At 40.0% G+C, this 16,271-nt stretch overlaps 1 protein-coding gene across 1 annotated transcript in view; it reads left to right on the top strand.

Moving 5' to 3' along the window:
* Positions 1 to 16,271, top strand: part of LOC122809694 (17-beta-hydroxysteroid dehydrogenase type 2-like) — a 938,791-nt gene that overhangs the window by 521,458 nt on the left and 401,062 nt on the right. The gene's annotated exons all lie outside the window — the stretch shown is intronic.

A 16,271-nucleotide genomic window follows, 5' to 3' on the forward strand; every position in this document is an offset into this window, starting at 1 on the left:
GACAGATTCATCACCCAGAGACTCCCTATGCTGTGGAACAAAATCCTGGTACATGTGAGGCAGAGCACCTCTCTGGCCTTGTTCAAGAGGAATCTTGACCAATGGATGGGAGATTGCAGATATACCCCAGGGATTACTTCAGTGTCACTGCTTGAGAGAGGCACAGCAAAATGATAGGCATAGTTTTTATTCAAACTAAAGGGGTGGCGAAAGCCACATAACTATGGGCTAGGCTTATAAATGCCCTTGGGCAGATAGCCTAGTATGAACCTATGAACCTATGAACCTATGTATATATATGTATATATATATATATATATATATATATATATATATATATATATATATATATATATATATATATATATATATATATATATATATATATATATATACACACATATATATATATAGGTTCATAGGTAGGTACAAGGCTATCGGCCCAAGGGCCAATGTAAGTCTAGCCAACAAGGTTCCCTGGCTTGTAATCCCCAGGGTGTATTTCCTATTTCCCATCCACTCATCAAGATTTGTCTTGAAGAGTGCTAATGAAGAACTTTGCTTGACATAGATGGGTAGCCTTTTCCAGATTATGGGAAGTCTCTGGGACAGGAATCTATCCCTCCAGCATGTCCTGTTTATTGTGGTGACAAGGTTTAGGTCCCTAGAGCATGTAGCTCAGAGGGATTGGGATTTTTTTAGATGTAGCATGTCCAACAGCTCTGGGTTTGACATAGATTTATATGTTAGGTAGAGATCACTTCGGAGTAGGCGATATGCTACAGAGTAAAGCTGGAGTTTTTTGAGGCAGTCAGTATAGGGCATTTGTTTGAGGCCATTAATCCTCTTTGTGAGGTACTTCTGTGGCTTTTCCAGCTGCTACAGATGTCTTGTGAGGTACATTCCAAAAGGGGCATTGTACTCTATAATGGGTCTAATGAGTGTCAAGTAGAGAGGAACAATGACCTCTTTTTTCCTGGATGATAACCCTTTTATGATGAGGTGTGCCACGTAGAAGGAATTCCAGAGAGACTACTGTCCACCTGGGTCCCAAGGGCTCTTATCACACATTTGGTGTTAAGTAGATTGCTGCCTATGTGGTAGTTCATGGGTACAGAGTTTTTACCAAAGTGGATGATACTGCATTTTTTGGCATTGAGCTTCAGGCCATGGCTCTGACACCAGGCATCTGTCTCAACGAGGCCCTTCTGTAGGATGTTCACATCATTTGGGGACTTGACTATGGCCCCTAGTTTGCAGTCATCTGTGAACTTCATTAGCCAGAGGCCTTCTGTGTTAACCTATACTTAAGAGAAGTAAATACCAAACAGGAGAGATCCCAGGATGGAACCCTGTGGTACTCCACTTGTCACTGCTTTGAGGTCAGATTTGGAGTCTGAAACTTTTACAGTGTGGGTTCTGTCAGTGAGCCAGTTGGCAACTCATCTTGTGATGTAGGGATTTATACCTAGTTTAGTGAGTTTAGCAATAATTCCAGAATGGGAGATGGTGTCAAAAGCCTTAGTGAGGTCAAAATAGGCTGTGTGAACCACCTTACCCTCATCTACGGCTTTGGTGACTGCCTCAAAGAAGTCGATCAGGTTCAGGAGGCATGATCTGCCTTTCACAAACCCGAACTGGGTGGGATCCAGAGTTTGGAGGCTACCAATGTCTTTGTTTATAAGTTCCACGATGATACGTTCCATGGCCTTACAGACCAGGCTCGTCAAGCTAATAGGTCGATAGTTCCCGGGATCAGTGGTGGCTCCCCCTTTGCGGAGTGGGATAACTGTTGCTGTGCACCATTCAGTGGCACAAAGCCTGATGCAAGGCTATTATTGAACATGGTGCTTAAGTGGGGAGCCAGTTCATTCAGAAGTTCATGTAAAACACAGCCTGGGATGTTGTCCAGTCCCATGGATGCTGTGTTTTTGGCTTTATAGAGTGCAGCTTTTACCTGTGTAGTTGTGATTACAGGGACTCGGCATTTTGCCTGTATAGATATGGGCCATTCAGGGGGTGATGGGGGGGGGGGTAAAGTTAACACTGAACCTATCTGCCAGGATGTTGGCAATATCAGTTGATTCTGTAATTTTCTTGCCTTTGTGCTTTAACTAAGAGCAGATTTGGGTGTTGCCATCGAGATTCTTGACATAGCTCTAGAATGCTTTGTGGTTGTCCTTGGAATTAGTGGTGGTTTTGTTTTCATAGCTAGCTTTGGATGATCTTATAAAGGATCTCAGCTTCTTAATGAGGCTGACCAGGGAGCTCCTCCACTCATGGGATTTTACTCTCTTTTGCAACAGTTTCTTCCTTCTGTTGTACAGTTTGCTTATGGCAGGGGACTACCCGATTGGCTTCCTTTTTTTGGAGGATAGTGTCTTGGTTCTGTTTGGGATAGCACAATCCATGCACTTGTGTATGTGCTTACAGTGTGCATTTGTGTAGGATTCAGCAGTTGTAACTGTATTGTCCATCTGCATGGGTGTCATGAAGTTCACCACTTCTGTCTTAAGAAGCATGAAGTTGGGTTTGGAGAAATTTTTTACTGTGGTTTCCTTAATGGTGGGTGGGGGTGGGATGTGGATATCAAGGGTGATTAGCTTATGGTTGGATCGGACCAAGGAGGAGTTGACTTCAGGTGTGGAACACCGGTACTCATCTTGGTAATGACTAGGTCTAGGATAGTGTTGCCCCTGGTGGGGGTGTGGATAAGTTGATCCAGGGCATTGGAGTTTATGAATTCCAGAAAGCGTTGAGCTAAGGAGTTGGTACATGAGTAGTTTTCCCAGTAAAAGATGGGGTAGTTGAAGTTGCCCATTATTAGGGTGTTTGGTTGAACCGTAATATTTTCCAGTACATCAAGAAAAGAGGAGTGGGAATCCTGGGGCATGGTGGGGAATCTGTAGCAAGCTAAAATTTGGATTGCAGTTTTGCCCCAGATTAGTTGCACTTGGATAACCTCGAATGCATTATGCTCAGCAACTAGCCTGGAGGTGTGGATATCCCTAATGGATATGGACACACCTCTACCTTTGGTGTTTCGGTCCAGGTTACATGGCCGAAAAGTGTGGTATGAGTTATAGCCTGGTAGTGCAGGGGTGCTCTCTGGAGCCTTGAACCAGGTCTCAGTCACTGCACAGATATCGATGTTCTCCATTTTAAGGAGCGCCTCAAGTGAGTGCATTTTGAGATTTAGACTTCTAGCATTGAGTAGCATTACCCTCAGTTTTTGCTTGGCTGTTCCTGTTATGGTGGTGAATTTGTTATTTGAACCTTGCCTAAAAAAGGCACTATAGGGGCAGCAAGAGCCTTAGCCAGTATCCGGAATCCCAGGGGCAACAGGTGCAGGCCATCTTTGGCAAAGCATCGTGGTCTGTTGACCATGTCATCCCAAGCAGACAGGTACTGGATCCCCTTAGAATGACATCAGAAGCTTAGCCAAATGTTGAAGTCAATCATTTTGTCCTTGTACTGCGGTATCATTCTGGGCGATGGCAGAATGCCACTCAGGGCTAGGGTCATACCTGCCTGGGCTACAAGATCGGAGAGCTCTTCCATGTCTCTTTTCATGTAGTCCAGGGAGGTACTTCTCAGGTCATTCACACCAACATGGACAATGACAGAGTCATATTTGTACTTGTTGTGGAGTGACCTGAGTGCATGCATTATGTGGCAGATCCTGGCACCCGACAGGCAGCTGACAGTAATCTTCTCCTTGTTTAGTGGGGTGAGTGGGACATCAGTGTGCCTGACTATAGAGTCACCTATGACTAGTGTGTTGGGTACGTTGTTTTGCCTTATTGGTTTTGGTTGAGTTGCAGTCTGAGTCCGTGGGGTATGTGTCATTTGGGTTGTGCTGGGGGATGGAGGTTGCTTGCATTTCTGTTTTGGATGTCTCTGTTTCTTAGAAAGATTATTATTGAGAACCTCCGTGAATGTTTTTGTGTTACTATGTGTTGATTTTAGTGGTGTAGATTTAGTGATACTATGTGATGAGTCTGGTGCGGTACAAATGTTTACCTTCTCATGACTGTCAAGTTCAGTCTTGGTTGGAGAGAGCTTTACCTCCAGTTTGGCTAGATAAGTACATCTCTCACAGGTTGTAGTGTTGGGTGGTAGGAGGAGAGGATTGTCTGTGTACATGAGGCAATTTCTACATTGCCTCAAGATGCCCAGATTCATCAGATAGACAGGAGAGAACACTGGGAGCTGCCCCTTGGACATGCCTAAATAAAAAACTATTTTCCTCTAGATAAGTGAGGAAAGTGAGTACAAGAGTTTTTTTTCTCTAAGCAAGTGAGAAAAGTAAGTACAAAAACTGTTTTCCTCTAGGTAATGAGGAAGACTGAGTACTGTAGTAATTAGTAGCTTATTTAGTGCTTACAAGTTCTGAACAAGTGCTGAGCATGAATGAGCAAATTTAAGTGCTAAAACTATGAATCTGTATCTGCACTAGACGAGTTACAGGACAAAAACAAGTGCAAATGCAGGCTTTCAAATCAGAAAGTTGAGAGAGATGGAAGATATTGCTCAAACGGCCAATAACTACAATTTCTGGGCCAGAACCACTCCTTATGTGGTAGACAGGTTACCTAGTGCTTCCCACTCCCACTGATAAGCTAGAAGGCTTCCCTCCAACACAGAAAGGCTTGGGGGGCTCATAGGCTTACATACAGTCCTTGATACATCAAATCTGTATCTGGGACTCTAGTTACAGGAAAGGTAGGAAACAGGCTTACAGTTTTTTTTAAAGAAAAGTAGCAAAAACAGTAGTAAAAACAATTCACAGGCAGTGCAAGCTAGCACACTTGAGTATGTAGCAATATTAGACCAAACACAGTTTAAAAAATGCAATTAAATTAAAAAGGACTAAAAGCAAGTGCAGAAAGAGTTTATTAGGTAGAATGTGGTAAAGAGATGGAACTGGGGGAGTGTCCCAGATCAAATCTACAGTGGGGCGGGCAACTGCAAAAGCCACCAAATTTAAACTACAAACCAAAAATAGGAAGGGTGGGTGGGACAAAACAGAGATCTAAGCAACAACTAACAGTACAAACTCTAAAACCCAAAAATATACTCAGCTCTGTATATTTGCAGGTCAGTCTCTGTATGTATATGTATATATATATATATATATATATATATATATATATATATATATATATATATATATATATATGTATGTCTACTTCAAAACATCTAAAACCCATAACATCGAATTTCATAACATTGAAAATGTGCATCAAAACATCAAACACTACAAATCACAGGAAAATACCATCCCCTCCACATATAATGACACCAAACTACCAAACACACTTTTACTATGTTTCTTTACATACTTCTTTACTATACCCCCCCCGTAAATTAAATATACCAACTCCAAGATTGCACTACAGTGAGAAAAAGTTAATTTCCTAACCCTGCTGTATCAAGACCCCCTGCAAAAATGTAGTAAAATGTGTGTTTGGTAGTTTGGGGTCATTATATGTGAAGGGGATGATATTTTCATGGGATTTGTAGTGTTAGATGTTATGAAATTCGATGTTATGGGTTTTAGATGTTTTGAAGGGGACCTATATATATATATATATATATATATATATATATATATATATATATATATGTATATCTAGATATATATATATATATATATATATATATATATATATATATATATATATATATATATATGTACACCTCAGTATTTGTTGGTAATATATCTATATACTGTTGTACACATATATGGATCTCCCTACATATCGCTCTCTCTATCTCTCTCTCTCTCTCTCTCTCTCTCTGTATGTTTCTATTCAGATGTATATTTATATATATCAATCCTTCCTAATTGCACAGTGTCTCTTCCCTATTGTAAACTGGCTGTAAAGAAGGGTATGTTTGAGAAAACATCCTAAAACCATTCAGCTGAGGTAGCTTACTGGTAACTTGCATTGGCTATGGTGTGCAGGGTCCTGGGTTCAAGATCTGCAAGGCTGTTTAATTTGTTGCTAGGCAGAACAAGGACTTTTGGATACAGAGTGGTTAATGCAGTTTTGAGCAGCTTTGAGTGTGTTTGCGCATGTTTGACTGATGGTAAGAGGTCCTAACGTACAGTTAAATGAATAGGCACTTACTCCATATAGGCTTTGCTCACCAGTGCGCAAATCTGCTTAGCATTTACATTTAAGCAATGCTTAAACCTGCTAAGCATAGCTCAGCCCTGGTAACCAGTGATCACATTCCAGTCTGATAAAATCACAGGGTAATGACATCTTTAATAAGTGTATTTAATTCCGTGTACTTAACATGCTTCTATGTGCTGTCATTACAGTAGCAAGGGGTGTGAGTATACTGTATGGGACACCTGAGTATACATTGATAGTACCACAAGCTTTTCTCTTTGTATTTGTTTCACGCATGGATGGTATCTCAGGTTATGTGCAGTCACACTTGAATGTTATACCAGCTACAGTGAACTGGTTGACAAAAATAGTTTAACACATATTGTATCATTACATTAGTACTTTTAACAGTGCGTTTCCAAGTAAGAGTAGATTGCAGATTGTAGTACTGGAACCATGCACCCCTGCATGCAAAGCTGGACTCTGAGTACTTACTATCTTGTTCTTGGTGTTTGAGCTGTATGTTTATATGTATCTCCTATTAGATATTAATCTGATATGTTGATATTAACTGTAGACTACTATGTTTTTTGGACATGTTATTGAGGACTGCTGTCATGTAGTAATGGCATACCTTCAGTTTTAGATGTCTATCTTCCAAAACATTCATCCTAATGTCCTCTGTACAGATATGCAGATGTCAGGTATTACTATGGCCTTACCACTCTGTAGGTGCCCACATTGTATTGTGTTGTGGGCCTGGACACTGCTGCTAGTTCTGACATATGGGACATTTCTTAATGTGGGCCTGGTCCCTTTTCTTTGCCTGTGTGAGGGAAATTACAGAGGTGCTGGCCTACAAATTCACATACAGTAGGTGGCAATATGCCACCGGACAGGACACGTGAAGACAGCCAATAAGCATGGAGGACATAGCCACAGATCTGTGAACAGATTCTATGTCATCAGTGCTGTTATGCACATGGTGGATTGATAGATTGACAGGGTTTGGGTGGAAATGCATTTAGTGTGTCATGTCACGACTCACAGTGATATGTCTCTGACATACCTCTCCACTGGCACGCTGTCCACAGACTGGCCACATGTCTGCCTGTTAAGTTTTGTCTGTTCCCCAGACAGTTGGTGTCCTTGGTAAATCAGTTGTGGACTCTGGAGAATGCAGTCAGTAAAGTCTCACATCTATTGGTATTACCAACATCATATTTCTCATAAAGGATGTTACAACAAACCCAGTGACTTCTGCTGTTGCCTCACTGTATGACAGCAGTATGTCCAATCTACCCCTGTGTTTGTGCCTGTGTTCCCACCTAGTGATATAGGGGTTAATGCCTAGCTTAGTGACTTATTGCATGATTCCTGAGTGGGGAATGTTATCAAAGGCTTTGGCCAGATCAAGGTTGGCTGTTTGTGCCACCTTGTCTTCTTTCACAGCTCAGGTGACTGATGCCTAGAAATTGACCAGGTTGAATGAGCAGGCATGACCTACCCTTCACAAAAGTAAACTGTGTGGGATCCTGAGTCTGCAGATTCCCATATCCCTGTTTATTAGCTGCATGATGATGCATTCCAGAGCTTCACATAACAGACTTGTCAGCTAGTTGGGGCAGTATTTCCCAGGGTCTGTAGTCATACCTCATTTGTGGAGATAGGTGACTGTAGCATTACACAATTCAGTAGGGGCAAAGCCTGAGGTAAGCCTGTGCTTGAACAGGGCACACAGGTAAGGTGCCAGGTCACTCTGTAGTTCATGTAGAAGACAGCCAGGGATATTGTCAGGTCCCATAGAAGCTGTATTCTTGGCCTTGGGCAGTGGTGTTTTAACCTGTGCTGCAGTAATACTGGGTGCCTGGCAGTGTACTGGTATTGGGATTGGTCCATTGGGGGGAGAGGGGTACAGTTTGCAATCAAGATGTCAGCTAGTATATTGGCATTATTTGTTGCCTCAGTCTGGGAGGTACTATCGTGTAGTAGTTCAGAACAAATCTTGGTATTGCCATGGAGATTCTTTACATAACTGTATGAGGCCTTGTGGTTGTCTTTACTATGTGCTCCAATTCTGTTCTCACAATTAACTCTGTAGTATTTGATAAGGGACCTCAACTTTTAATTGATTCTGATAGGGGTTTATGTCCAGTCTTGGGACTTCACCTTATTTCATTTTGGTTCCCTCCTTCTGCTGTACAGTTTCTTTATGGTATGGGACCGCCAGACCAGCTTCCTTTTTTTGTAAGTAAGGGCTCTAGTTGTTTTGGGTATGGCAGTATCCATGCATTTGTGTACGTGCTCATAGTGCATTGTTGTTTTATTCAGCTGTCATGCAACTAGTCTCCATTTGCATGACTGCAGTGAGGTTAGCCACCTCTGTTTTTATGAGGCCATAGTTAGCTTTGGAAAGGCTTTTCATGGTGGTTACCTGTGTTGAGGGGGTTGAGGGCTGTGGATTTCCAAAGGTGATTAATTTGTGTTCATATATAACAAGGGAGGAGTTGACTATTTGTGTAGAGCAACAGTCACTCATGTTAGGAAGGACCAGGTCAATGTGATGGACATGTACATCGGTGCAGGAGTAGCTTTCCCAGTTAATGGTGGTATAGTTGACGTCAACCAATATGAGAATGTTTGATTGGGCACCAATATTCTCCAGAGTATTTATGGACATGGAGTGAAAGTCTTGGGACATGTTTGGGGATCTATAGCAGGCTACAACCTGAACCACTGTCTTACCCAATATTAGCTATGCCTGCAGGATCTGTAATGTATAATGTTGGTCTACCTTTCTGGAGGTGTGTGCATCCTTAATGAATATGAAAATACCACCACCTTTAGAGCTTCAGTCAAAGTACTGCAGCCAAAAGTTGTGGAATGAGTTATAGGCTGGTACTGCAATGGTGCTTCTTGCTACCTTTTACCAGGTCTGTGTTACAGCACAGATGTCATTGTTCCCCATTTTAATGAATACCTCCAGTGAGTGCATTTTCAGAGTTAGACTTCTAATGTGCAGCAGCATGACCCTCTGATTGCATGTGTTTATAGCTGTCATAAATTTCTGTATATTTATGTATACATATACATATATATAGAGACCACTTGGTGTATGTCATTTGCAGCCTTGGGGTTGGATTGTGGGTGTTGGACACAGTATTACTACAGGCTTCTTATTGCTACTTTATACCTTCTTTCACCTGCAAGATCTTTGAAGGGAATTTATGTTGACACTACCCAACTGTTTCTACACATATTCACAACATCCTACTTGAAATTATGCATACAGCTTACTACTACTCCCGAGATTCGTACCGTGGCTGTTGCTGCTAAAAATACATGTTTGTGTTTCATCAGAACAAGCTATTGAGAAAGTGCTGTCACTTCCTTGAATGTTTTCTTTCTAATTCTCTCTTGATTGTACAATCTGACCTTGTGATTACAACATTCTTTTATATACATTCCTATACATACCTTTTGACATAGCACAGTGTGGAAAAGAGTGGTTAACACAACATTACTATTCTGATATCAGATCTTGGTGCATGAAACTTTCCAGTCATACAGTACCAGAGTAAACACAACCATTCTGGGGTTTTCACTTTTATTGACAGGTAATTACACTTTTATTGATATATAACCTATATGTCACTATTACTCTCCTACTGGCTTCTTCAGTCACTAAAAAACATACGCATTTTTAAATATTGCAAGGTGACATTCTACTGCATTTTATTTATTTGCCCTACATAATACCAGCTAGATTGTTACTCACTAGTCTCGCAATAGAGTCTTTGCAGCCTGCTGGCATGGGCTTCCAAGTTCACAGCCCTCTCATCTGCAGCTATACAGGAGATAAGAGAAAGCATTTATGCATACCTATCCATCACATACACAGGCTGGATTTTGGAGAACACTTATTTTGACTAATACTTACACACGGCTGAAGCATTCCTTACTCAGGCATCTTGGACCCACTGATCCAAAAGGTCCCTCTTTCTCTGATTCAAGTCGGCAAAGTGGTGCTGGACCTGCTCACCAGTCCAAGGGATGCCAGTGGCAGTGGTGAGATCTCGGGCAAGTTGGTCCCAGCCCCCGCTTTCTATTGGAAGTCCTGGTACTGGTCCTGCAGCAGTCACCCTTTATGGTCTTTAATGAGGGGTCCAACCATGACCCTGGACTCCTGAATGCACCAGCGCTACACCTGAAAGTGCACACCTTCACCAACACCTGCCATAGTGCCTACAGTGGGGAGCTACAACTGGTTGTGAGCTGTATTCCCACCTGCATGATTTAAATAGCACTAATTTCCTGCCCTTTACCATGACTGGACAATTTTGAAATGGCTGAGCTAAGCTAAGCACCAGGCAAACCTGCTTAATTAAGATAACTATTGCTTAAAGAGGTAGATGCTTAACCCTGCTTACCAGTGTGCAAATCCGCTTAGCTGTGCTATATCTTGTTTAAACTTTAAATTTTATTGACATGTCATGTTTCGGGCTTCTATACTACCCTGGTAAGCATATACATAATAATATTCACTACCTATCTATGAAAAATACATTTTAGTTGTGTTTCACATATGAAAATGTATGAACTGCTGTGGAACTCGAATGCTCTACCCACTACGCTATTCCAGTTTCACTATTAGTACTGTGTATATTTTTATTTAGCTTCTTTTGATGTTTAATAGCTGCATGACAGGCACACCCCTCAGCTACACTTAAGCTTTAAAGCACACAGGAAAAAAATATTAACAAATATATTTTAAATATTGCTATTAGACACTTAGAACATTGATAGAATGACAGGCTTTGGATTAGCATGGATTTTCTGAGGATGTAGTCTTAAACTCAAACATTTGTCATTATTTAATCACTTCAGTTCCCAGTTATTTGCCAGATAGGTGCATATTTTAGCAGGAGCAAACCAAAAATATGAAGCAGAAATCTAGACATTCTGTGAAAATCTGTAAAGTTGAGAGGTATGGCTGTCTCTTATTTTCCCCACAGACACTAAAGTGTCCATGGAGACTTTCATTCATTTTGAATTGCTGAATGGCAATTTTCAAGTGCAGGGGGTATGTGTATTGTGAGAGCACTGCTCACGGACATGCCCCCTGCACTCGCACACAGAACCATGTCCATTTTAGAGCGTGGCTTCATACATATGCATGGCGCATTGCTGTGCTGCATTGGAATGGTCTCTTCCATGCAAGAATAAGCTATTCTTACACTGAAGTTTTCTGAATCCGGGGGCAATACTATAGATTGTGTAACTGTGACAATAAAACTACACTAGAACACACAACAATTGCTGGAGTGTATAGACCATGAAAGCTAAGTGCTTATGACCTAATGGAATTCATACATTTCTTGCATAAAACACAAGAGAAAAGAATAATAGTGTCCGGTGGCATAAATTCTGCAGGAACAGGCGGGAATAATAATGATTCAATAACATTAGCAAGGAAATTATTCGCAAAGTATGTTCAGGAACAACAATTGCTAAAGACTCTAAAACAGCCTACCAGGGAACAGAACATACTAGACATTGTTTGTGTTCCTAAAGAAATTACTGTTACTTCATGTCAAGTTTTACCACTGTTGATGTGCAGTAATTGTGGGGTTATAAAGGTTAATTTGTTGCTAGATATTTCTGCAAAACTGAAATATAAACCAATGCACAGAAGATTAATAAATTATATACAGGCAGAACAGTTGCTATGTAAAACTCATTCGAGTGATGTGTTCAGTGGAAAAATTGCAGAACTATGAAAAGTTTTATAATAGAAATTGTTTTAATGCAAGAAATAAAAAAATGTTTATTAGGATCTAGGCACATGGCTCCAGGAGGATATATTTCGATACAAAGAGGATACTTGATTAAGGTGAGAGGCAAAAAACATAAGAAATGGAAGAGCTCAAACTACAACTTTGAAAACTGAAATAAACAAGCTGGACAGACAAATTAAACATAGTGTAAGACAAGATCAAGAAATAAACTGAAGAAAATGTATTAAAAAGATATTAAGCATAATAGGAAAACATTTTATAGTTACATAAGATGCAGAAGGAGTAAAACCTTACAAACTGATAAAATGTGTGTAGATTCTAAAATGTATTCTCTGATACAAACGATTATAGATATATTTACAAAATGTTATGAAAAACAGTTTGGCACCATAGATGGGGTGATAAATTGTAGCGACATCCACATAACCTCACATACTGAAATCAAATTAGATTATATTGAAAAAGAACTATGCAAACCGGATCCTAACATAGCACAGAGAGGACACAGAATTAGTAATAATGCCCAGAGAAAACTTCAGCAAGAACTTACAGTATCATTATATCAATTATTTGCCAAATCATATAAATGTGGGGCAATTCCTCAAGATTGGAGACATGCACTTGTTAAACCTGTCTGTAAGGGAAAGTAGAGTAGGACAAACCCATAGTCATACAGACTCTTACGTTTACTTTCATGTTGTGAAAAAATAATGGAGATATAATATTGGATAAGTCATTGTCAGAATTGGAAAAGTTGGGACTTGAAACCATATATCAACATGCATATTTTGAAAATATATTTATTATCACTGCAACATGGTGTAACAATACAATAACAGCTATGAGTGTAAAATTAAGCTGTGTTGTAATTTATATACATTTAATTTCAGCATTTGAAAGAGTCATACCCCAGGATTCATTAAGCTCCATGCAGGAATAGTGTTATTCCTACACAGATTGGATCGTGGCTGTGTAGAGCAGCAGCGCACCTTGCATATTAATGAAGACACGCTGCTCTATGCTCAACACATGAACAATCCATGTACGAGTGCAGGGGGCATGTCTGTGCAGTGAACGGACACTAAACACATCCCTTGTGCTCAGAAAGTGCCGTACGGCACTTTCTAAGCTGTACTGGCATTATATTAAAGCATAGCTCTAATATTATGCCAGCATTTCAGTGTCCACAGACACTGACATGTAAAATAAATCATTTCAATGCCCACGGACACTGAAATAAAATCGACAAACAGGAAAGCAATACAGGGGGTGTATCACAGAAGCTGTGACACACCCCCCTGTATTGCTAAAGCACCATATGGCACATCGGCATTCTGCAGAAGCAGGAAATGTGTGCAAATGCACACTGTACCTCTCAACCATACAAATTTTTGCAGAATGTCCAGATCTGCATACCTCTCAACCTCTTAATGCCAGAAATCTGGACAAAGCTTGACAAAATGGGGGGACACATAGGGACATATTTTAATTATTGCCCTTATGAACTAAGTTGTTAGTGCATCACAGGATTCATTTTAACATTCTAAAGGATTTGATGTCTGAAACTCAAATGTTATATCATTATTTAGTGACTTAAATCCTGAGATAATCCCAGTGACTTGCCAGGAGAAAAGAGTAACAAGCCAAAAATATGAGCCAAAACTCTTGACATTCTGTGAAAATCTGTACAGTTGAGAGGTATGCAGATCTGTGCCCCAAATTCATGGTCCACAGTCCAGAACATGATGGTGATCTGGCAAATTAGTGGAAGAGCATTAACAGTGAAGTGGAAAATAATGAGAGACATTTGAGTTCCAGACATCATAACCTTCAGAAAAGCCATGCTACATCAAAGCCTGTTAGTCTATCAACTTTCTAAGTTTGTAAGAGCTATACACAAATAATGGTGCAAAAAGCAATGTGCAAATCCCCACAATAAATAAAAATAAAACACATATGTAAATTTTTTTCTGTCCGCAATAAAGTTTAAGCATAGCATTGTTCAGCTATGCTCAACCTAGCTTACACATCCCAATGCGCTAAACAGAAATATATGGCTAACACAGTGTAAAGTGAAAAAGTGTAGTGGTTAGAGCTTTCACTTACCAAACAAACATTTGCGGTTCGAGTCCCTATTCAGTCCATTCATTTTTATCTGTTAAAAAAGCACAAAAATATATTTTGTTATCAGTAGGTAGTGAATAATATATATATTTGTTAACCAGGGTAGTGTAGCAGGTCCAAATGTGAGGTGTCAGCGCAGTACAGATGTGAACCCCCCATATAAACACAAGTGTCCCATACAGCTTAGCCACAAAAGGATGTATTGTAATGAAAGCACATAGGGGGATGTAATGGGAGGTAAACATGCATATCATAATATGTCATTTATGAGGAATCAACCCCACAATGCTGATAGTCTGTAAAAGGAAAGCTAATCAATCAGCCGAGCCACAAATGTAGGAATCCAAACCAGTAAGTGCAATAAACGGATCCAGACAGGCAGAAAAAGGAATGTCTTTAATGAACTCGGTTTGAAAACAGTTTAAAAACAATTTAAATAACGTGTAAAAAATATTTACAATATACGCTCGGCAAATCAAGCTTAAATGACTAAACAGCGTGTAAGTACATTTACTATATATGCTCGTGAATAAATAAATAGTAGAAAAGCATATAATAAGTAAGCGCTTTTGTTTGTCTTGAATGACAAACTTCCTCTGACCTGATTTTTTACACGCTATTTAAATTGCTTTTAAACTGTTTTTAAACCAAGTTCATTAAAGACATTCCTTTTTCTGCCTGCCTGGATCCCTTTCTTGCACTTACTGTAAAAGGAAAGCTGAACAATGCTAATTTGTGCTCAGCTATGCTTAGCCAGAATAAGCATTGCTTATATGTAAATTCTAAGCAAGAACTAGTGTAGCTAAGTGTATTTGCACTCTGGTAAGCAATACTTAGCACCTACCCCTCTAAGCAGTGCTCAAACCAGCTAAGCAGCTTTGCCTGGCACTTAGCTTAGCTTAGCATATTCAAAACCATCCAATCACAGCAAGTGGGAAACTGACCGTATTTAAACCTTGAAGGTGGGAATATAACTCATAACTGGTTGTAGCTCCCCACTGTAGGCAGTATGGTTGGTATTGGAAAGGGTATGTGCTTTCGGGTGAAGTACTGAGGCATACTAGAGTCTAAGGTCATGGTAGGACTTCTTGTTAAAAACTATGATGTGAGACTGCTGCAAGAGCAGTACCAGGGCTCCCAATACAAAGCAGAGGCCTGGGACAGTCTTGCCCATTAAATCACCAGTGCCACTGGCATCCCTTGGACTGGTGAGCAGGTCCAGCACCACTATGCCAACTTGAAGCAGAGGAAGAGGGAGCTCTTGGACCAGTGGGTCCAAGAAGCATGGCAGAGAAATGATGCCCAGGCATGTGTAAGTATTCATATCAATAGCTGTTTACCAAAGTCCAGCCTGTGTATGTGATGGATAGGTATGCATAAATGTTTCTCTATCTTCTTTACAGCTCCAGCTGTGTGGGCTGCAAACCAGAAAGCACATACAAGCAGGTTGCAATGGCTGCATTGTGAGGCTGGTGAGTAACAATCTAGCTTGTAGTATTCATACCCAGTAAATATAAAGGAGTAGAATGTCACCTTGCAGTATTAAAAATTGGTATGGTTTGTACTGAATAAACCAGACAATATTACAGTAACAGTCTCATACAGGTTATATATAAATAAAATTGTAACTGCCTGTCAATAAAATTCAAAACCCTGGACTGGTTGTGTTTATTCTGGTATTGCATGAATTGAAATGTGTACAGGTTATGCACAGCAACTATAGCTCTGAAAACATTAAATAATCAAGTCTCATATGAAAAAGTTAGTCTCCATAAGACACAAGATTAACTGATATGAAATGTTTCATGCACCAAGATCTGATATCTGAATAGTAATGTTGTGTTGACCACTGTTTTCCACACTGTGCTATGTCAAAAGGTATGTATAGGAAAGTATGTATAAGAATATCATAATTGCAAGGTCAGATTGTACAACCAAGAGAGAATTAGACAGAAAACATTCAAAGAGAAGACAGCATTTTCTCAATAGCTTGTTCTGATGAAACACAAACTTGTTGTATTTTTTGCAGAAACAGCCACGGTTCTAATCCCGGAAGTGGTAGTAAGCTGTATTCATAATTTCACCTAGGATTTTGTGAATATGTGTAGAAAGAGTCAGGTAGTGTTAACAGAAATTTCCTAAACAAGTCTTCCACGTAAGAGAAGGTATAAAGTAGCTATAAGAAGGCAGCAGTTATACCATGTCCAACACCCATGGTCCAACC

Source organism: Protopterus annectens, chromosome 8.part0 (assembly GCF_019279795.1).
Source record: "Protopterus annectens isolate FY-2018-M chromosome 8.part0, PAN1.0, whole genome shotgun sequence".
NCBI lineage: Eukaryota > Metazoa > Chordata > Ceratodontiformes > Protopteridae > Protopterus > Protopterus annectens.